Source organism: Lactuca sativa, chromosome 3 (assembly GCF_002870075.4).
Source record: "Lactuca sativa cultivar Salinas chromosome 3, Lsat_Salinas_v11, whole genome shotgun sequence".
NCBI classification, from domain to species: Eukaryota; Viridiplantae; Streptophyta; class Magnoliopsida; order Asterales; family Asteraceae; genus Lactuca; species Lactuca sativa.
The window spans coordinates 55,494,714-55,516,777 of NC_056625.2; the positions used below are offsets into that span (position 1 = coordinate 55,494,714).

A 22,064-nucleotide genomic window follows, 5' to 3' on the forward strand; every position below is an offset into this window, starting at 1 on the left:
CTTGAGGTCAAGAGTCCCTTGCATGGAGTCGAACTCATCTTCGACTGTTGCTGCTGCTCTTTCGCGTATCTCTAAATATTATTAAAACAGAAACCTTATGACATCATTTTAAACATTCCGCGCCATTGATTGTATTTGATTCATAGGTTCACACGGTTAGATCAGATTTGCTTACATCATCAGCATCGACCAAACACGCGTCTCTAATTTCACTTACGATCATACCTTTTGAAAACCCTAATCTCCTCAAAACACCATCAGCCATCGTCAAACCACTTCTCATGTCTCTTATTTCTCTCTTAGGCCCCGTCATCCGTTTTTTGTATCAACACCCTCCGTCCTTCCCCCATTAACATTCACGTGCTTACCTAAATCTTCTTCCCTCTCAACAGGATGATTGATTCCCAGGAAAACCCTACCCGAAGACATCTATGTTGTAGACATGCTCCCTTCCCTCACCCTGTCGACGATGTGTACCCTCATCCAACTCGGTTTGTGTTCAAGTTCTATCTGTAAATAAATCTGAAGCACATCTTGTGTGTCTCTCTTCCCATCGATTCTTGTTGGTCAACCTCTTCTTATACTTGGATTTGCAGAACCTACAATCATTATGTATACATACTTGTATAATTTTGCGAAAGGGATACAAGATTTGGGTTAACAACTATTCTTAGCTTGGGCAGGATGGTAATATTTTTAGAAATCCCTTCACCACATGTCTCCTGTTTTCACAAATTCTTTCATTTTCCAATTTTGGATATGTTTATAGCAATTAATGTATATACAAATTTTGTAGGGTATGCACACGGACAACCCTACTCTTGTTTCTTTTGGCGATTTTTAATGCTTGTGCTATTATCAGTAGATTCACAAGGATTGCAGGGGAAACATTTGAGATGTTAATTTCTGTACTTTTCATTTAAGAGGCCATCAAGGTATTTAGCCATGTAGAAAAAACGTTATGATGATGATAATTTGAGAAAATATTTCAAGTTTGTTTTGGATTAATTCTGGTTTTGTTGACTCGGGACTGGTGAGTGAGTTCAAAGCTCCCAAATCTGTTGAACCAAATTCACCCAAAGATCAATTTCAGTGGCTTTACACTAATGGATTGCTTGGTATTATATTTTCATTTGGACTTCTATACACTGCATTAAGAAGTAGGAGAGCAAGATCCTGGTTGTATGGAACATGTATATCAAGTTTATTGCAACCTGGTGGCTTAACTATATTCTATATCATCTTAACATGTAGTTATTCTTTTGAATACTTAATACAGGGTGTCTTAGAAGCTTCATAGCAGACTATGGGGTTCCATTGATGGTTGTAGTGTGGACATCACTCTCTATGTACTAAGCAAAGTTCCATCTGGTGTTCCTAGAAGTCTCTTTATCCAACTCTTATGGGATTCTGAATCTTTATACCTTTGGACTATAATCAAGTTATATTTTTGCAAATTTCTGTTTACTTTGGAGAAAAATCTTGCATCCTAATCTTTAATTTGTTATAATTGACTTGTAGGACATGGGCAGGGTTCCTCCAATTTATATCTTGGTTGCCTTCATCCCAACAGTTATGATAGTTGGGCTGTATTTCTTTAACCATAGCATTGCATCAATGAACAAAGAGTCAGCAACTTTCTACAATTGATTCTCTTAGCAGTGTCTATATGTGTCATGCCCTTAATAACGTTGATACCCACATCGGTTTTATGGGGCTATTTTGCTTACATAGCAATTGACACTCTTCCTGGAAACCAATTTTGGGAAAGAATCTTACTTATTTTTGTTCCCCATAGTCGAATATACAAGTGAGTTAAGATTTAACATTTCATTCTTGCACTGAAAATCATCCTTATTACTTATATCAATGTTTCATCATCAAAATTTGTCAGGGTTCTTGAAAGGGTTCACGCTTCTTTTGTTGAATATGTGCCATATAGAACCATTTTCATGTTCACGATCTTCCAGATTGTCTATTTCCTTATGTGTTTTGGTGTGACATGGATACCTATCGTTGCCATTCTCTTCCCTGTTCCATTCTTCCTTCTCATCACAATACAACAACACATTCTACCAAAACATGATTTTATATGTTGGGACTCGTGGTAGGCGAGAGGTATGTAAAGTTTAATTTTGTGTTTGTTCAAAATTGTAATTAACGATTCCATTCCAATGTTTCCAAATGGATGGAATTTGTTTCCGCTGGAATCTTCTGTTGTTAGTTTGATTATCTGCTTATGTTAGTTTACGGTTAGGGGTAAATGTAGGAAATAACAATGTTGTCTGTGTTGAAATGTCCCCTCTACAAAAATATTAATATTAATCCTATTCCAATTCTACCCCTATTGGATTCTCAAGTGGTTATCTTGCCACTTAACTGATTGGTTTATTTGTCAGGTATTACAAACGGATCCTTGAACGCAACTTTCATGACCTCAACAAAGGTGTGCGTGTAAATCAGGTTAGCCTAAACTAAATTTAAAAAGTAATGAAAAATATTAAATATCGACTTGAATCTTATCTATGTTTTGTTATTTCTTTAGACATATATATATATATATATATATATATATATATATATATATATATATATATATATATATATATATATATATATATAATTAAATATCGTGTATGATGGATTTTTTTGGGTGGCTTCACATACTTTGATGAAGACCTCAAAACTTGCGACTAAAAAATTATTGAATTTACTGTATCAGTTCCTAGAAAATTCGGATAGGGTAAAGGACACTGCAAATTGTAAAATTGTTGAGGTAAAAGTTTTTCTACTTCTTTAGCCTTGAAATTTTGTATTTTTTTTCTTTTAATCATCATTTCCATGCTTGTAATTACATATTTTGTATTGATTATATGTTTTTATATATATATATTTTTTTTTGAATTTGCCAACTTACCCTTTATCAGTAAGGGTTGCAGCAATGATTCCAGCATATACATGAAGCCAGAGGAATTATAATAGAAGTAAAATCACAAAAGACATATATAACCTTTATCACGTGTCATGAGTTTTAGTAAATATTGTACCTGGATAATTCTCACTCAGCTTTTGGAGGGCTGGAGGGCAAGTCACAGCAGATACCTAAATATTTAAGATAAATTTAAGAAATCTTGAAATTAATAAATTGATTATTGCTTTTCATTTTGGAAGGAGGAAATCATTTAATAATTGATTTTCTATAATACTAAATCTCATTTGATAGTTAGTTAATTAGTTACCTAGGTGGTATGTCTTGGTTGCTGGCAAGATGGATGCTCCATGTTCTGCAAGAGCAAGTCCAACTCTTAGATTGGGAACGACATGTAAACACAAGGGTATTTGTGTAAATTTACACACATAATAGAAAGTGTTTATAATAAAGCATAATGTAAGGAATTGATATACTAACCGCTACAGGTTCTCTTGGATCAATAAATTCAACTGTAGCAGGCCCAAGTGGGGACTGAATCTCCCCTGAAATTGTAGGCTGCAAAAAAATAAACATACTAGATTAATGATTAAAGCAAGAAATTGCAATGCACTTTGATATATTTGTTTATTATAACATCCTACTTTCATTTATGTCTATTACAGCACTGTATTATCAAATAAATTCTTATTAAGGAATTGTATTTTCGCCACAATTGAGTATATTTTTATAGTGCAAAAATGTTGTAATAGGAAGAAGTAAAAGAAAGATGCTTTAGTAAATAAATCGATTAGAGCATATTGTTATTACTTACAAAAACAAAAAAGAAAAAGAGACCAAAGAAGTATACCAGCCAATCCCTTGATGCTTCATATATAAGAAGCCTTCCAAGCTCAGCCATGACATTCTTTGTAAATGAAGTCGTTATAAACAAAAGTATAACATGCAATTTAACAAAAGCATGAGTGAATGAAATAGAATTTTAAAGTTTTTGTTACATGAATTGGGACTAAACAAATAGGGATGGCAAAAAGCCTCATACCCAATGGGGAACCCCAAACCCGCACCCGTTTTGACTGGGGAATCCCCAGGTTGACCGGGGATGAGGAATACCCGAATAAAAAAAGTGGGGATGGGGATACCTTTAATCTCCGACCCTGGACCCACCCCCGACATATACTAATATATAAAAATAATATAGAACGTACATTTATAATATAGTTTATAATACATAAAATTTGATCTAAGTAACCTAACTCATTAGTAATTATTTGGTTGAAATTATACTTTTTGTTTTTTCTTTTATCTAATTTAAACTCGTGTATATATATATTTTTCTCTTTGATTGATCTATTTTACCTTAAATATCAATCTGATAATTTTTTTCTACTTGATTTTTCATGTATGTATTTAAATTTGATAGAAAATTTATTTATATTTTTTATGCAATTTATGAGTACTTATATATTTTATAAAATCTTTAAACTTATGCTGGTAAAATTGAAATATAGAGTTTTTTTTTACGTAAAAGTTTGCATGTTAAAAGAGATAAAGAAATCCCCATTTCCCCGTTGGGGATCCCCAGTCCCCGTTGGGGGTGGGGATGGGGGTTTATTTATATTCCTCGATGGGGATGAGGATGGGGATTAGAATGAGGATTCGGGGATGGGGATGGGGATTGGGGTCCCCTGTGTTCCCCGCCCTCATTGTCATCTCTATAAACAAACAAAGATGGTGATTGATTTGCAAATCGTGCATCCTGGAAATATAGAATATATTTGCAGATGAAGCACCATCACTCTTGGGAGAAAATGAATCTTGATTTAGTGCATCTTTATTGAACTTATATTTTAAGCTATTATTTATGTTATGATATTCTATATGTAGTTATATTATAAAATTGATATTAATTTATGGTATATATTAAGGTAAAATTTTATTTTTCATACTCATTCAATAATTTAAAGCTTTTTATTAATTTAAAACACTATACTTTTGGATAAAACACAAAATTAACATAAATAAAAACACACATAATTAACATATGTGTAAATTTTACTTAATGTGTTTTTGTTCATTTGATAAAAGAAAAATGATTTTTGTAATAAATAATATATAATTTTGGTTCAAGAAGTGGTGTAATGGATTGAAGACGGTATTATAAAACACAACCACAAATATTAACTCCAAACATACTAAGGTGTTATTTATTTGTGTATTATACTTTCAACATCCAATTTCAACTTTCAATTTTATTTTTTCTAATTCTATTGTTGTTCTTAAGATACATAGTTCAGATTTCTTACACTTAACGTTGATATTGTTAAAGTATGTTTTTATCATGTCAGTTACCACTCATTAATGACATTAAGATTGGAAACTACAAACATCAGAACTACTTATAGACTATTGGTTTTCATAAAACCAATGTAGTACCTAATTTCGGATGTATTAGTTTTCTGCATTACGATAGATCTTGAGCATTAATGCTTGATAAAAGCATTAGAATTTGTAATTACAAGTAAGCATAAAAGAAGCCAATAATCGGTAGGGGGTGTCAAAAGTATGTATTGTTATATAAAATACTTTCATTTTCAAGAAAAAAAATATCATGTCACTTCCTTTTTTAAGACAAAAACAACATGTTACTTTCAATTTGAAAGAAAAAATAGCATGCTACTTTAATTTTAACATAAAAGTAGAATGCAATTTCAAAAGTCAATGTAAAAATAGCACATTAATTTCATTTTTATACAAAAAATAGCATTATACTTTTCATTTATTAGATAAAAATAGCATGATTTTCATTTTAAGCCAAAAAATAGCATGCTACTTTTATTTTCTAGACAAAAATAATATTCAACTTTAGTTTTTAGGGTAAAAATAACATGCTACTTTTGACGGCAAAAATAGCATCCTGTATTTTCAGCGGAAAAAAAAACAGCATTTTTTATTGGTTTTTATAGCATCTTATATTTGGTTTTTAAAATGTTTTAACAATGTGAATTTGTATTTCGTTATAGTGATGAAATGAAACTTGCATAAAAAAGTTAGAGCCTAAGTCATGAATGGGCATTTTACTCAATTTGGTCAAAATGAGACGGTTTTGTCATCAGGTCAAAATGATGCAATAATAGCATTTTCAAAACAATTTATTATTAAAACAGACATTTTAATATCAAGTAAATTGGATTATAGCTAACGATGATAGACTTGCGGATAAAACGTCTAATGTTGTAGTAGAATAATTGTTTGTAGTTTATGATTAATAATTACAATTTTTATAGGCTCCATGTTATTTTTATAGCACAATTTTGACCTGATGCCAAAATGGCCGCATTTTTGTCAATTTGACCTTTCCAACAAATATCTCATTTTGACCAAAATGTGCTCGCTTTAGTCTATTTTACTTGATATACAAATGTCCATTTAACGGAAATACGTTGCTATAAATTGCTCCGAAAATGCTCTTTTTTGCACAATTTTTACGTAATGCCAAAAGTTGCTATACATTGCTCTAAAAACTATATCATTATGTATGCGTGTTTGTGTATGGGTCTTTGTTGGTATTCATAATAATATTTTTCTTATGTTTTCTTAGGGTGTTGTTATTTCTCAATGTGTACAAAATTTCCTTCTCGAAAGTTTATTATATTGAACACATCACTAAATGTATATTGCTCCTAATGCATTGTCTACAAAATATAAAAATAAAATTAAACAAATTTATTTGAATTATATAACTATAATAGGATAGATTTTTCATAGTACATGGCTAAAATAAAACTAAATGAATGTGTGATGCTACAAAAGAAAGTAAAATTAGTCCATTGTTTCTACCTCCATATTTCAAGTAACTATTGCTTATTTGAGACCATGTAATGTTTCATCAATTGTATAGACAAATCATATTATACACATAACCTTGCAATACTTGCTAGGACTCGACTTCAATCATGATTCATTATATGTCGTTTCTTGCGTCATCGGTAAAAAACATGTTGTGTATAAAGAGATTATTCAACAATTATAGATATTCGGACATTTAAATATTACCAATAATGTTAAGTTGTTTTTTGTTACTTTACCTTATTATTATTATTATTATTATTGTGCCAACTTTTTTATTACTTTATATGTATATTTTTATATGTTCCCCGCGTTTTACGCGGGTCATAATCTAGTAGGAAACAAAATTGGGGAAGAACAAAATATTTCTATTCGAATCCTTAATCTTTAAGAAATGTGACAAAAATTACCCATTTTTGAATTGGAGTAATGTTTTGTGATATTGGGTCATTGGATTGCGTCAATTGTAATTATTTTATATAGTCCATTTTATGTAACGGGTTGGGCCTGTCCACTCGGTGTCTTTAATGATTAAGGTTTAACTATAAATAGTACATGCATGCACCGTATCTCGTGTCGATTCTCTTGTAACCATACTCTGTTTTTACAGTAACAATTTTTCATCGAGTTCTTCTAAGGCATATATTATTAATCATTCGGCACAACTTTGATCATTGTGTTATTTGTTTATGATTCAACTACCTGTTTGAAATATGTCGATCTACTCTTATTTATTCTATCATGTGAAGTTTGCAAAATTTTCATTTTGAATCCCTACGGTTTATGCGAAATGACAGAATTTACCTAGTTTCGACATTAGGCTAAAATTCTGAGAAATATTGAGATTTTTCGTATCGGGTCCTGAAGCTTATGCGAATAGACACTTTATGCCTAGTTTTGCATTTTGGGTAAAGTTTCGCATTTAAGGCTATTTTGGTGCAACAGGTCCCTAAAGAATTACGAAATTGACAATTTATGCCTAGATTTTCGAAATTCTTGCAACTTTCACCTAAAAGTCGAAAATTTTCACAAAATTTGGAAAATTTTCTTGAATTTTTGTGATTGTTACTCGTGCAAGTTTTTCCGCGGTTTCATTTTTAGCACACATCGAGGGGGAATTTGTCAAGTTTATTCTTCGAGTGCTTCTCGTCTTTTGTGGGTTTTATAATCACTTGTTGATTATAAAAAAGGGGAGAATGAAGAGATGGTATTCGAAGCTTCTCGGGTATTCATTTGCGAATTTGAAGACCGATGTTACTTCGAGGGGGAGTTGGTCATGATCGTGCGAGCTCTTTTGGAAACTGAATTCAAGACATCCAATCCTAACTTTGAGGGGGAGAATTTTAGGATGCAAAGTTCTCCTTGGATGCGAAGTGTATGCTTACCATCTTGTATTGTGTAATGAGTTGTTTTCCTATAAGCAGGAAGTGAGTGACACTTATTTATGTAATGAACTTTGGAGAGATTAGATTAGTTAGATCATTTTTACATTACTCACTTTGTAATACTCACTTGACCTAATGAGAGCTTAACTGGAGTATTTACTCCTTGTGTTCATGTTTCTTGAATGCTTCACTAGATCTAATCAATTTCGCACATGTTATCGTAATTAGGATCACTACACTTGTGTGTTGTTGAGCCTTGGAAGTAAACTTTTGGTGTTTTTACGCATTGTGAAGAAGTAGGAGCTTGGTAATCAAGCATTGGTTGGAGTGGAGCTTGAAGATCCAGAATCTTCATCATCTTGGCAAGTCTTAGAGGGTATAAAGTTGCAACCTTGTTGATCCATCTCTTAGATATAGATAGTTTGGAGTTCTTGGCATATTTTGGTCCCTTGAATTGTTTCTTGTGAGTATAAGCTACTACAAAGGCTTAGGATGTTAGATCTTAGTGTTTCCAAGGTCCATTGTGCATAAAAATGGTAGCTTTATGGGTACCATGCAAGGGTTAATGTTCATTTCATGATGTTAGAGTGTTAAAATTGGGTTTTGGGGATTATTAAGCATTGCATAAGTTTAAAGCTTCCACCTTTATGGATTAAGACCTTGTTTTAGAGTATATTTGAAGTTTGGATGAAAGGGTCTAAAAGGATTAAGCCATCTAAAGCAGTATTGTCTCATAGACCACTACATCGGACGTACTTCCATGTACGTTACTTATACTAGGTTCAATCCCTGTAACTTGGTCAAGGGTGAGTACGCGGGGTTTATGAATTGGGTACGCTCAGCATACTCCCAACTGTGAGTTTTGGAAATTGGGCCACTTTGGGCTTTGATTACTTTTAGGTTAGGTTTCGGTTTTGGGTCGGTTAAGGGAAATGGTAAATTTGTCATTTTACCCTAAGGAATCGGGTTTAATGAATTAGATTCCCAGTTAAGGTTTATAACCTAATTGTTAATTAGGATATTATTTAATTGAGTAGTGTGGGGATTCTCCAGTTCAATAGCCAGAGCATCTATTTGTTTATCAGCAGATCGAGGTGAGTTTGCTCACTACTCTAGGATACTAGGGTAGTATGTGCTTGTTGTCTTTGTGACTATTGTTGTATGTTTGTATGCTTGTTTTCTATATGTATGTGGGGTGAAAAGAATCGGGGATGAAATAGAACCAGTACAGCCTTAAGCTGTCATTTTTGTTGAAATAGACTTAAGGTGAAATAGACCCGATGGTGAAATAGACCAGGTACAGCCTTGAGCTGTTATGTGAGTTGAAATAGACTCAGGGGTGAAATAGACCTAGGGGTGAAACAGAACCAGTTCAGCCTTGAGCTAACATTTATGTATGGTATGTGGTATTTTGGGGAACTCACTAAGCTTTGTGCTTATGATTTTCAGTTTATGTCTCAGGTACTTCCAGTTCGAAGGGGAAGAGGTCGAGATGATCGCATTGCATACACCATGATTTACCGCTTTATATGATTATGATGTACTTTTAGATGATTATTAACATAATCTGATTTTCTTTATGATTTTTATAAACATGTTTGGTTAATGGTGTTATTAAAACAAAAATGAAATTTCTGGTCATATAATTTTGGGGTGTTACAATTTGGTATCAGAGCCTTGGTTTGAGGGATTCATGCATACTCTCGAGTTTTTCTGAACTCAAACTGAGGGTTTGGTAGATCTTTTTACAAAAAGAAATGTTTTATTAAAGGATTTTCTAATAAAAGAAAGGGGTGTGAAGCATGTAATCAATCAAACTCAGGTAAGTTTTCCCAAAATACCCATACATGTTCTATGTGACATGTTGAGAATTGCATGCTTGATTAGGGCTAAGGATTTGCTCAAGATTGTATGATAGAATTCTAGGAGACATGCCTTTATATGCCTACTGTATGAGCATGTAGACTTGCATGCTAGTATTGGATCAGTTGCTTGATAGGACGACCTATTTAGGTTATGCTTTGATTTGAATTACTTGATGCTCGAATGCTACTTACTTTGTGCTTTTAGGATTTCTCATTAATATTAGCTAACTGGTAGGAAAATGTGTTAGCTTGCATATTATTGGGATTATATAATTTTAGAAGGTTACGTTTAATCCTGTTGCGCAACTCTTGTTTGAGTCTAACCGTTATAGTGTGAGACCTATCAGTCAAAGAGTTATCTGGTATCAGTGATGTTTAATTGCATTCGTGAGCTAGTTAGATGGTGTTAGAAGGAGTTCCTGATAGGATTTAGGTAAAACAAATAAACTTAAAAACCCTTAAGTTCACATGCAAACTAAAGGATCTATGTTTTCACTATTGAACCTATAACTAAGAACATCAAATAATAAACCCTAGAAACCCTAGGTTATTTTTGAGAATACCAAAGAAGGGTTTAGGATTACTGTAAGGTCACACCTTGTGATATGATGAGTCAAACACACGATAGGCTAATAGATCAATGTCAGCGTCTACTACATCTACAACGCCAGCGTATCAATCTTATCAGCGTTAGCTTCTAGTTTAGTTACCCGATTGTAATTTTTTGTATATTAGGTAATGATTTAGATAAGTATATAATAGATCAAAGATCTAGTATCTTTTGTGATAAGATCGGTTCTTAGTATAGATTAGACGCAATCCCTTCAATCAAGGGATATACATGTATAGATTAGTATATATATATATATATATATATATATATATATATATATATATATATATATATACAACATTAGGGAAAACCCGAATGTTGTGATCATGGATTTGTGTCAATCATCTTTGTGACAAACACATCTTCTTGGTGAAGACAAATCTCTTTCTTGATGAAAGAACAATTTAGAGAACTTGTCACACCCCCAAACCAGAACGGCGGAATCGTTCGAGGGCGGATGACTTCGTGTAGTACCATAACAGTTGAGTAAATAGTAAAGAAAGCAAACACAACCATCATAAATATAATTTAAAAAGTTACATTGTTGATTGTAATACATGTTTCAAAAGAAATTACAATATGATGATATAGTAAGTTTGAAATTGATGCCTTAGCGTCCCTTCCCCAAAAGCTGTTGTTTACCTATATTACTGAATTTCTGAGAAATACAAGTAGTTTTGAAAAAGTGTCAACAATTAAGTTGGTGAGTTCATAAGCGTTTTTGTATAAGAATTGTATGCCTTTTTGTATAAAGTAACTGAGTTTGTTTCTAGAAAATCTAATATTTTCCATAAATGAATAGTAGTTTTAAAAGTTCCAAAAACCGGAATGCATAAGTATTTTCCATACCTAAAATAGTGTAAGAAGATTTATATATGTATATATAACCACTAAGGCGTTTTATAGCCCCGTAAATCAAATGTTTTAATACTTCATTTGAGTTTTATAATCGTACTATTGACCCAGACTACCTGTCACAACGTTCTTCAGGCGTTGGAATGAAATGACGTTTGTCACCGCAGACCTGCCGGTTCAACTGTAGCTAACAGTTTAGGTGCGAGATTGTCAATCCCGTATAGATAGATACACAAGTATCACGCTCTCCCTACAAGAGTTTATGGTTTATAACACATGATTTGAAATGCGTACTTGAAAGTACGTGAAGTAAATGTCTCACAAAAGTTAGTATCAAATAGATTTATGTATGAAAAGTTTGTTTTTCTTATAAATGTAAGTATTTCCTTTTTATAGTGTTCATAGAGTGTAAAATATATTGAATATCTCGTAAACTATACCTATTATAGTTTTTCAAAAGTGTGTTTCATTTGAATGATAAACATTGGTATATTATCAGCTTTGCATGTAAAGTATAACATTTGTAATAACGTTATTTTACTTATTTAACATTTATACCCAAAATGTAGATAAAGCATTAGAAACTGTATGTAACGATTTGTATTTTAACATAAGTTTTTCTTGCGTTTCACTTGTATTTTCCCCCTAAAATATAGTAAAAATGTGAAAATATAGGGGTATGAACTCACATGGTAAGTGTGATGATTTGAAGAAAACGATGTTTAACTCGGGCAGCACTTCGACCGGAAAGTGGTAAACTTCTTGGGGAATTTCCGACCTTCGGACCTTCGTCGGAGATTGGATACGTAACAGGGGCGTCGGGATAGTTTCGGGAGGCTCGAGAGTGAGAAAATATGGGAGAAAGGTTGTGAATTGGCAAAAGAATTTGGAAGCCTCGCACCCTTTATATAGGGGTGGAGCTGACCCTCGTACGCTGGGCGTACGTTATGCATGACACCTTCGTCGGATACCGGACTTTGGATGGGACAGGCTAGAAGGTAGTAGGGATACGTGGTCGATCTAAGGTCACACACTGAGTACGCTGGGCATACCCTCGTACGCCATAGCGTACTCCCCGCGGTTTGTGTGTCCCAATCTTCTAAAATGCGTACGAGCTCCGTTTTTTACGTTCTTTATATCCACGCGTAGGTGAGAATATAATCTACAACTTTCATTCAGACTTCGTTGGCAAATTTTGAATTTATTTTGAATTATATATTTTTAATAGGTCGGGACAGGAAAAAACCGTTAAAAATTCATAACTTCTTCATCCGATGTCCGTTTTCGTCTGTCTTTTTACCGTTGTACTACTATTGTCGAGACCTTCAATTCCCGTTTAGGTTGTGTCGACTAAATATCGTTCAATCTTTATTTCGAGTTTTTAGCAGTCTACTGCTATTTCGAAACTTAGAAAAATCATAACTCTTCATACAAAGTCAGATTTGGACGTTCTTTTTATGTACGTTCATGGTTTAACCTAATCTAAGACTTTAGTTTAGATTCCTAAGGCTAAAAAGTATTTTATTGAAATTTTACTTTTTCACACTTAATAGTGTTTTACCAGTTTTGACGTGGATCTTTGATTAGTCATAACTTCTTCGTTATAACTCGGATTTGAGTGTTCTTTATATTTCTGAAAACCTTGACACGATATCTATCATTTTATGCATCTCAATTGAGACTTTTGAACATTTCATTTCTGACGCTATTTTTATTTATTTGTTAATTCAAAAATAGATTACAATACTTATTTAGGTCATTACATTGACTTGAAATATCGGGTTGTCACAGAACTTCTATTTTATTTACTTTATGTTTATTATTTTGCTTAGATTAATTTTACATTTGTTATTCATAATTGAAGTGAATCTGATCGATACAAACCTTCAATTGGTATCAGAGCGGGTTTTTGATACACTCAAGTAATCATGTCAACTTCAGGCAATTCCAAATCCTTTGGTCTAAACAAAATTTCTCCCTGCGATGAACTCAACTTCGCCATGTGGAAAACCAAGGCCATGTTGGTTCTTGAAAGGGAAGTGATTCGTACACAACAGTTTTTTGTCATACACAACAATTCATGCATTGTATAGTTGTACAATACATCATTTTAAAGCACCAATTGTTGTGTATGAAAAAAAATTATTGTGTACGGATCAGCTCCCTTCTTGAAACCATGGACTATGAGATGAGAAATATTATTGAAAAAGGTCCCCTTGTTCCTATGTACCAACCCATGGTCAACAACACTCCCATTGGCCTCTTGAAGCAAAAGCCAGAGACGAGTCATGATGACGATGACAAAAGACTGCTTAGTCTTGATGTAAAAGCCAGGGCTGCTATAGGAAACTCTCTTCCATACCACATATATCATCTCATACAAAATTGTGAATCAACCCAAGAGATGATAGACACGCTAACAGTGGCTTATGAAGGCACTATGGAAGTTATGATTGTTCAAAGTCACAAGTGTGACACAGTACAATAATGTACGAAACATAAATCGAAATGAAAATCAATTGATTTTTAGACAAAATAGTCTAAATAAAAGTTATCGTACTCGTCATTACTAAACCATCTATATAAATAACGCCAAAAACGAAGCTCGTATGAAGAAGTTATGAGTTTCGCAACGTCATTTTACAATATATTCCTTATCGGATGAAGTCTATATGAAAGTTGTAGTACTCGTCGATAAGAAACCGGAGATATAAGCAACATCAAAAATGGAGATCTTATGTGAGAGATATGATTATTTGAAAATTGTGAGAAATACATGTGACCGCCACGTGTCAGCACGACATACCACCCTTGCTCCCTACGTTGAAGATGCGACGTGCCTATGTATGGGCACAACGCACCCTCCTAACAAATTGCCTATAAATATATTTTAAATGCCTCATTCTCCCTTATACCTTGCCAATTCGGGTTTCTCTCTCAAGAAATCTATTTTTTTTTAGCCTTGAGGTATTTGCAACAAGGCACTTTAGCGACAGAAAGCCTGATAAAAGAATTGTCAAGTATCGAAGTTATAGAGCTCCATATAAATGTCGATTTAGATTTATATATAAATATTTAAACCCTTTTTTAGCTATTTTAAAAGTTAATATTCGACTATTTTTTATTTTTATTTGATATTTTGATTTAGGTTTTGAATTTAACATCATATTTAAATTAACAAACTAAATATATTATATTTATAATTCAAAAAGTTTAAAATTAATATAATAGTTATAAAAGTTAAAAAAAGACTATAATACCTTTCCCATATATTATTTATATTTAAAAGATTTTGTAATGATATTCGAAAATTGAAAGCAGAACGCTCAAAGAAGGCTGGAGGGCAACTGGATTAAACAAAATAAAAGCTAGCTGAGTTGGAAAGGACCGTTGAAACTCAAATGTTAATAGATATGGAAAGGGATTCATGAAAGACTGTAAAATTAAATTAATAGAGTTGGAGCGGATGGAGAAGATGGACCTCCAACAGAAGGAAAAAGTAAAATGGATAGCAGATGGGGATGAAAAATACTCGTTTCTTCCTTGGTTCAATAAAGAAAAAGTCTAGGAATAACAGAATCCATGGAGCAGTTTAACACCTTTTTCGGATATATTATTGACCCATTAAATCAATTATCATGATGATGGTGGTGGCTTAAATGGGTTAGTGGTGTTTAGAAGATTCAATTTTCATTCGCTTCTTGTCTGATTATTTTTAGGGTTTGAACTTGTACTGGAGATTGTCTATCTCGAATTATGTTTGTTTAAATTCAAAAGTTCATCGATTTCATTTTCTAGTTCTTGTCATTCATTAACAATCTTTTTAGTAAGGTTTTAATGTTATTTAGCTTTTTATTACTTGATTCTTTTTTCAATAATTTGTATGTTTTTAATGTTATCACTTGAATTTTGGCATTCATCAACCATATCACTACAACCATCTTTTCAGTAAGGTTTTAATGTTATTCTATCTTTTCATTACTTGATTCTTTTTTCATTAATTTTGTATGTTTTTAATGTTATTACTTGAATTTTTTTCATTAGCTTGTACGGTCAACTATCAACACGGTCAATGGTCAACGTGCACCCCACTTAACTTACAGGTTGCATCCGCCACCTGTTATAACACGAAATAATATTAACATTTATAACATTATACGAACAAACAATTATAATAAAACTTATGTTTTAACATAGACACTTTATAAACATTTAACAAACGCAAGTTTAATCATTTTAGATGATACATTACGTAATCAGAATTTGATATTTCATTTAAACTTATGTTTTGACGTACACACTTTATAAACATTTAACAAACACAAGTTTAATCATATTAGATGACATATTAAGTAATCAGAATTTGATCTTTCATTACATAATATATGTTTGTATCAAACCTGCTTCACAATTGCATTACGCTTAATAGGCTATGTTCAATTTTCATTTGCTTCTTGTGATTATTTTTACAGTTTGAACTTGTATTGACATAGACACTTTATAAACATTTAACAAACACAAGTTTAATAATTTTAGATGACATGACGTAATCAGAATTTGATCTTTCATTATTACACAATATCTGTCTGTATCAACAACAGGCTATCTTCAACTCTCATTTGTTTTTTGTCTGATATTTACAGTTTGAACTTGTATTGGAGATTGTATTTTACAGTTTGAACTTGTATTGGAGATTGCCTATCTCAAATTAGGTTTGTTTAAATTCAAAAGTTTATATCCGATTTCATCTTCTAGTTCTTGGCATTTATCAACCATCTTTTCACATTTTTGGGTATGGTTTTAATTTGTTCTAACTTTTTATTACTTGATTCTTTTTTCATTAATTTGTATGTTTTTAATGTTATTACTTGAATTTTGGCATTCGTCAACCATCTTCACAAAAACATTGGATTTTTTCAATTTTTTTCATTTGCCCGTACGGTCAACTTCAACACAATCAATGGTCAACATGCACACCACTTGACTTCCGGGAGATTGATCCACCACTAGTTATAACACAAAATAATAGAACCATTATAAAACAATTTCAATAAAACTCATGTTTTGACATAGACATTTTATAAACATTCAACAATCACAAAGTTTAAACATTTTAGATGACACATTACGTAATCAGGGATTTTTTTTCATTACATATTACCTGTTTGTATCATTATTCATCAACCTACTTCACAATATTCATGTCAAAATTGTTGGAACTTTTGCATCTCACATGACCTTATATCCTTGACACATACACGATAACACGTAGCGCAACTAAACTACGCCACATAAAGTTGTCAGCAGAACATTTATCAACAAATGGCAATAACGTTATTTCTTTCATCCATTCACATCGCAGCATGTATTCCACTTCCAGTATCCTACATCAAATGTTCTCAGACCACTCTCATGCCAACTGATTTTGATTCACGTTCTCTACTTATCAAATTTTGCTACATTTTTTTGCTATAAAAACAAATTCCATTAATGATCAACAAGAGTCATATTTAAAAATAAAGAGACTGCTGATTCAACAAAATAACAAAAAAGCACACAAATTCCATTTAAAGAATAAAAACAAAACCCACGATGTAGGTAGCATCGTAGTAGACATTTTTTTCTAAAAATCTAGTGCTGTTATTTAACTCCAATCTCGTTAATGTTACGAAAGAAGAAGCTGATGACAACACAATGCTCTATGAGTTTTTTCAGACTCCAAACCGTTGAATATTAAGGCAAAGAGTATAGTTAAAACTCAATAAATCATATCGAATTAAATGAATCAAATATTAATAAGATTGGTCATAAAAAATACATAGCACCTCAGTTAAATCCGGTAATATCATCTGAAATACAGCTTCACCAAGTGGTTCTCCCTGTAAAACAAGGTCTTGGATCCCCTATTCCTCCAACATTTGGATTATATCATCATCGTCTTATTTAAAATCTACAAAAAAAATTATAAAAATAAGTTGTTTTACATTCAGTAGCTTCAAAAAAGAAAAATCATAATTCAAAGCTCAGAGTAAAAAACAGCTCTATCAATCATGAATTCTCAGAAGCAGAACTGGCTTAAAGCTGTATTTTAATCATCAATGCAAGAGTTTATCAAAGTCATCAAACCTCAAAAAATCATGTAAAATTATTTAAATTTATGCAGAATCGGCTCATATTAAGAAATTCAACCATTTTAAATCCTTTACTTCACTGATTTCTCTCAGAAGCGCGGATAAATTATCAAGTCATTGCCGAGAAAAATAAATTTCATAAGATCGTAATAAATGCATAAATATAGCGGAAATTTTTAGAGGAAAAAACAGTAATATAATTTAAACCTCCACGTTAACGCCGCCTAGGGTTAACTATATGCCTCCATGACTAGACCTCTTTCCAATAGAAATTAAGGAAGAAGGCTTAAGGTGTGGTGAGGCAGAACATATGAAATTGATAAAGCTATGAACTTGATTGATTATCTGTAGCCGTCGATTTGACACAGAAACGGCCATGGAAAAAGGTACAAAAAGGCTGAACTGCAACACTTGACGGCTGTATATCTGATTTAGCACGAGCATTGGGGCTTTCTTCTTCATCCAATTTGTATTTTCAGAGAAGCCCGGGGTGCTACATGCAGATTAAAATTAAAACTCTAAAATCAAACAAAAACTCTGATATGGAAAGCTTAGGATTTAAGATGTATCTGTATTCTGTGAGGCTGTGATTCTAATAGTCGAGCAGATCATTTGATTATATATAGATAAAACTGATGTATTTTGAACACTGAAACCCTGAAACTGGTTGGATACTTGGATCATGTATAACGCTCGTTTTTCTAATGGAACTGGTTGCTGTCTTGGGCCGGCCCGTTACAATGACGTTTTATCGCCTTCAGGTATACAAAACGGCTTGATTGTCATTTAGAAATTAGGCTCATTTTTTAATTTTACAAAGTTTAGTGGCCAAATTAAAAGGAATGAAAGTTTGTTAGGAGAATAAATTTTTGTTAGGGTTTAAGACTTTAAGCTCCCTTTCATTTTCAATGAAATAAAAAAATAAAATCAAAAGTGTGTGAAGTCAAGAGGATAAGATCAATAGATGTTGTTCAGCACTTTGTTAAAACCACAAAAGGTTAAAAGGATCTTCCCTCTCTGTTTGGTTTCATGGCTTTTGACAAAAAGAAATGTGAAAGAAATTGGTTCTAAATGTTTAATGGGATTTAGATTTAAGAGTGTTATAACGCAAATTCTAGTGTTTAAAGTGAATCTTAATAATGTATAATCACATAAATTGATTATCTATGTGGTTGGTGATATTTTTGGGATGAAAAATAACCAAAACATTTAATTTCACTTTTAACAATTAGTGTATATGAAGAGGGTAAGTATACATGTCCAAAACCCATATGTCATATCACCCAATACACATCATATTTACACAAGTCATAGTGACAAATTTGCAAGTAAATAACATTCAACATTAACATAATTTTATGTTAATACAATAAAATGTCATGATATACATATGCATTTTATTTGTATGTTAATTGCTATTGTAGCATAAAAAAATTTGACGAATTTACACATATAGTCACTCAAGTTTTATTTTATTTTATTTTATTTATTTATTTATTGCGCAATTAGTCTTTGATGTTAGGATTGACTGTCTAACTAAACCATATGAAAGCATATTCTGGAAGGCTTCTAAAGCAACAACTGATGTAGATTTTAAGGTTGCCATGAAAGAACTTGGAGTTTTAGACCCAAGTGCTCATAAGTATCTGATTGATAAAGACCCTAAAACATGGTTAAAAGCCTTTATCCAACCAGAAAGATGTTGTGATGATGTGGAGAATAGAATGTCAGAAAGCTTCAGTTTTGTTACAATTGATACTAAGAATAAGCCAATTATCACTATGTTCGAGGAGTGAGGTTGTATACGATGGAGATGGTGTTCAACATGAAAGTTAAGGGCCAAGGATAGGGCGAGCAAATTTGTCCAACAATCAGAGAGTTATTGAATGAGGTTAACAAACAACAAAGATTTTACCAAGTATTACCTAGTGGGTCAATTTAGTTTGAGGTTAGAGGAACTAGAGATGCTTATGAGGTAGATCTTGAAAAGAAAACTTGTTCATGCAGGTTATGGCTGTTGGATTAGTGTCTAAGTCCATAACTATTTTGGTATGAACTTGACCCGATGGTGCATGGTCCTTTTGGGTTGCCTTCACCAAAGCAACTTGATATGATGAATTATGAAGAAAAATGATTAAATATTATTTATTAATATATTATGAGAATAATATATTAAAGGAGAAATCATATTGTTTAATTAATATTAGTCATTAATTAATTGGTAATTAGTTTTGTGACTAAAAGAGATTAATTAAACTTAAGGGACTGGAATTGTAATTATAAGATAATTGCAATTTGGACCATGGATTGCCTTATATTAAGGAGGGGACGAATTCTATGGGGAAACCCATAAGGAAATCGTCCAAGGCCTTAAGGAAAGGGATCCATGGGTTGCTTAGGGCTTAAGCATCCAAATTAGGGTTTCCTTGTTAAGATAACCCTAATAGCCTCCTATATATAGATCCCTTATGACCCAAAAACGTGGCTAAGCATCCTTCTAGGGTTTCACACGTTTTAGGGCAGCCTCCTTCCTCTCTCCTCTACATCCTCTTGCTCTTGGTGTTTGTGAACCATTAGAGGAGTGACATTTGTGACTCTAAGCTTTCTAAAGTCATTACAAGAAGGAATTGTGATTGTTATTGCTATATAACAATCAAGGTATGATTTAAACCCATTCTTATGTTAATATGATTACTTGTATGCTAGAATTAGGGTTTATAGTCTTGGATAACTTGCATGTACAATAGACAAATCTAGATCCAAGCATTAGGGTTTGTATGAGCACATATGATGTTCTTAGGACTAAAACCCATCAGTGGTATCAGAGCCTAGATTGGTTTCTATTGTATTAATGCCTTGTATGTTGAAAAAATTCGTTTTTTGTGATTCTGCTTGCTGAACTCGCCGAGTCTCTAAATGAACTCGCCGAGTCCATGCTGACTCGAGGAGTCCATGCCTGACTTGACGAGTCGGCGGGTCAGAATGAGGGAAAACCGGGATTTCTTGCTGTTTTTGCTTGAGGATACTTGCCTTATCATATTAGATCAATATAAATCCGATTTTTTGATATATATGACTATATTCTTGATCTAATTGAAGATATTTATCAATTAATAAAATATTTGTTTCCTTATGTGATAATTGATTAATTATTTTGATTAAATTGGTAAATTGTTTTGCAAGAAATCATTAAATAAGTCAAATATGGATAATTATGTGATTAAATGTTAATTTAGATTATTTGTTATTTGATCCTTGTGTTATGAAATGTTTCATATTTTCCCCTTTAGGTTTTATAGTTTAAATTTGACCTCAAAAGTTTTGTTGTTTTGAAATTTAAATAGTTGAAACCCTAATGTTTTGAAAAAGGTTTCAAAACTTGCCCTCAAGTTTTGGAATTTAAATTTTGAATTAATAGTTTAATTTTGATGTATATTTAAATTATAAACCCTAATGTTTTGAAATGTTTCAAAACTTGCCCTCAAGTTTTGGAATTTAAAAGTTGATTAAAGGTTTAATTTAGGAATGTTAAATTCTAAAACCCTAGTATTGTTTTGAAAAAGATTCAAATCACACTCTTATGGTTTTATTAATTAATTAAGGTGTATAATTAAAAGAGATTTAGTAGATCCATAAAGTCTTGGTATACAATTTAATTAAATTAAAAGTATAATTATTAAATTAGTCCACCTAGTATTTTAAAAGTATAAAATACACTCTATACTATATATATAACATTAAAAGTCTAACATTATATATATGTATGAGTAAAAGTCAGTCTTACCGTTAGTAGGCCTCATTCACGAAGTTGGTCTATAAGGGGTGTTTAAGGAAATTGCCTATAAAATGGCGATTGAATGGGTATCCACTCTTACCCACTGCACTCTTGACTAGTGGAGGGTCGTTAGCCGAACGGGTAGGATGGGACAAAATCTTCCATTATAAGTATAATGAAGTATAAAAGTAACTAAATGTTTTCATAAAATTCCCAATCTTAGTTACTTAGGCAAAAGTGAATTGATGCAATTCCATGAAATTACACTTTGTGCCCTTGCAAAGACGTTAGTGGAGCGTGTGTGGTTTACCGACACACTAAATGGTTCTAAGCAAAGGTAGCAAACGGTGACTCAATGTTTGTCATAGTTCGGTGGAGCGTGTGTGGTTTACCGGCACATCGAATAGGTGACTGTAACATGTGGGGGCACCATGTAGTTTGCATGGTTATTCACACCCGCTTTGTGATCCTCGGCATCCCAGTCACAAACAAGAGAGGCATATCGAGATTTAAACATGCCATTGAAATGTTCAATGAATCTCATAGGATCTAGGAGTTTTCATAGATTTAAAACTTAAATTTCTTTTTCGTTTTTCATGGTGGAAATTAGTGAATCGTCATTCACTTACCTTCAAATGTTCTGCAATTTGGGTTACGACATT

At 32.4% G+C, this 22,064-nt stretch overlaps 2 long non-coding RNA genes and 5 other non-coding genes across 17 annotated transcripts; 1 reads left to right on the forward strand and 6 right to left on the reverse strand.

Moving 5' to 3' along the window:
* The first annotated feature begins 211 nt into the window (after positions 1-211).
* Positions 212-3,644, forward strand: LOC111914496 (uncharacterized). Of its 11 annotated transcripts, none has more exons than XR_006189127.2 (6): positions 212-687; positions 797-1,810; positions 1,895-2,118; positions 2,400-2,463; positions 2,723-3,335; positions 3,418-3,644. It is a non-coding gene; the product is annotated as an uncharacterized LOC111914496 (long non-coding RNA). The 11 variants fall into 11 exon arrangements; XR_006189128.2 differs by having other exon boundaries at positions 3,451-3,644; XR_006189129.2 differs by having other exon boundaries at positions 214-687; positions 2,678-2,776; positions 2,928-3,644.
* A 12,878-nt stretch (positions 3,645-16,522) lies between these two features.
* On the reverse strand, positions 16,523-18,342 carry LOC111914497 (uncharacterized). The gene is made up of 2 exons (XR_002857822.3): positions 17,835-18,342; positions 16,523-17,446 (listed from the first exon to the last, which is right to left on the reverse strand). It is a non-coding gene; the product is annotated as an uncharacterized LOC111914497 (long non-coding RNA).
* Positions 17,124-17,232, reverse strand: LOC111914535 (small nucleolar RNA snoR97). The gene has a single exon (XR_002857841.1). It is a non-coding gene; the product is annotated as a small nucleolar RNA snoR97 (small nucleolar RNA).
* LOC111914531 (small nucleolar RNA Z278) lies at positions 17,320-17,435 on the reverse strand. The gene has a single exon (XR_002857837.1). It is a non-coding gene; the product is annotated as a small nucleolar RNA Z278 (small nucleolar RNA).
* Positions 17,513-17,602, reverse strand: LOC111914548 (small nucleolar RNA Z223). Its single transcript, XR_002857853.1, has one exon. It is a non-coding gene; the product is annotated as a small nucleolar RNA Z223 (small nucleolar RNA).
* LOC111914540 (small nucleolar RNA U36a) lies at positions 17,663-17,750 on the reverse strand. The gene has a single exon (XR_002857845.1). It is a non-coding gene; the product is annotated as a small nucleolar RNA U36a (small nucleolar RNA).
* Positions 17,971-18,130, reverse strand: LOC111914544 (small nucleolar RNA snoR134). Its single transcript, XR_002857849.1, has one exon. It is a non-coding gene; the product is annotated as a small nucleolar RNA snoR134 (small nucleolar RNA).
* Positions 18,343-22,064: the final 3,722 nt, after the last annotated feature.